Below are 1,534 nucleotides of genomic sequence, written 5' to 3'. Positions count from 1 at the left end.
GGGAGCAGGGAGAGACGAGCGAGAGAGGGAGGGGGGGAGGCGTGCGGTGGGTTTCTGTCTTGTTTTTCTTTTTCTTTTTTTCCTCCTTTTCTTTAGATGGGTGGATGTGGCATGTGGCGTGGAGAGATGGATGGATAGATGTGAGCCATGTCATCAATCCATGCCACAACTGGTTCCACCAATGAGATTTAAGCTATTGCAATTGTATTTTCTTCTCTTATTCCGAGTAAACACTTAACAATTTTGGAGAAGGGCATCGGTCTAAACGGCTCGCTCCTTCCCATGCTTCCCGACCGGGCCGAGCCCGCCACGATAGGGTGTGGTAAAGTTTCAGCGCGTTCTGGAGAAGCCTGACCGGAGGCCGCTTGTAATGCGAGCACCTGAAATGATGTCCAGGAGTGGTTTGTAGAACCATGTATGATGTATTCACGGTACGTGTAGGCCTAGTGCAACCAAAGGACGGGCAGGACCCACCACCCGGGGGTGTATGTACCTCGGCGGCAATGCCGGATCTGGCCGTTAAAATCCACGGGAAATCATATGATGCCAGAAATCCTCGGGACCTGGCACGGTGTCATCATATGGCCCTTGTAATGTGTGGGAAAAGTTTGAGCGCGTTTCGTAGAAGCCTGGCCGGAGGCCGCTTGTAAACTACATGATCTCCGAGGTAGTATATTGCTATAGAGAGAGAACTTGTCCGATTTGTGAAGGAAGTGTGTTGCCCGTTTCTCCGTTGACCTCGATACTTCTCGTGATCTCAAAGGGGGCCATCGCATGACACGTCGCAGGACATGGCATTTTTCGAGGCTGCCTGCAATATTTGAGACATTTATTGCATTCGTAGGGTTTCAATGCGGGAAGTTACAGATCTGCATGGCGACCACCTGAAATAATGTCCAGAAGTGGTTTGTCAAATCATATATGATGTCTTTGCGGTATGTGTAGGCCTAGTGCAACCAAAGGAGGGGCAGGCCCCACCCCCGAAGGGTGAATGTGCCTCAGCAACATGCCGGATCTAGCCGTTAAAATCCACGAAAAATCATACTTTGCCGGAAATCCTCGAGACCTAGCACGGTGGCGTCATGTGGCCCTTGTAGGTTATGGTAAAAGTTTGAGCGCATTTCGCAGAAGCCTAACTGAAGGCCTTTTGTAAACTGCAACATTTCCGAGGTAGTATCTAGCTATCGAGAGAGAACATGCCCAGTTTTGTGAAGGAAGTGCGTTGCCCGTTGCTCCGATGGCATTGCTACCCCCTAGGGCCCCCGTCCCGCCTAACCCTGGAGCGGTTGACCACGAGATCTAATCCTTTGACTTTCCACGGACGGGCTTTGACCAGTGGACCTCTCCACCCGATTGTGTCAGGTCGGCCCAGAGGGACACCGGGGAGCAACATCCGGGCCAAACCCACAACTGCATCCCCTCCATGTAGACCCGACGCGTCCGTTTCTCCCCTCCAGGTGGCGCCGGCGGCGCCGTCAGTTAGGGGGGCCACGCATCAGAGACGCGTGCCGCCTCTTCGGACATGCCACAACAC

This window comes from Triticum aestivum, chromosome 5B (genome assembly GCF_018294505.1).
Source record: "Triticum aestivum cultivar Chinese Spring chromosome 5B, IWGSC CS RefSeq v2.1, whole genome shotgun sequence".
Taxonomy (NCBI): domain Eukaryota; kingdom Viridiplantae; phylum Streptophyta; class Magnoliopsida; order Poales; family Poaceae; genus Triticum; species Triticum aestivum.
This window is presented reverse-complemented; position numbering follows the sequence as displayed.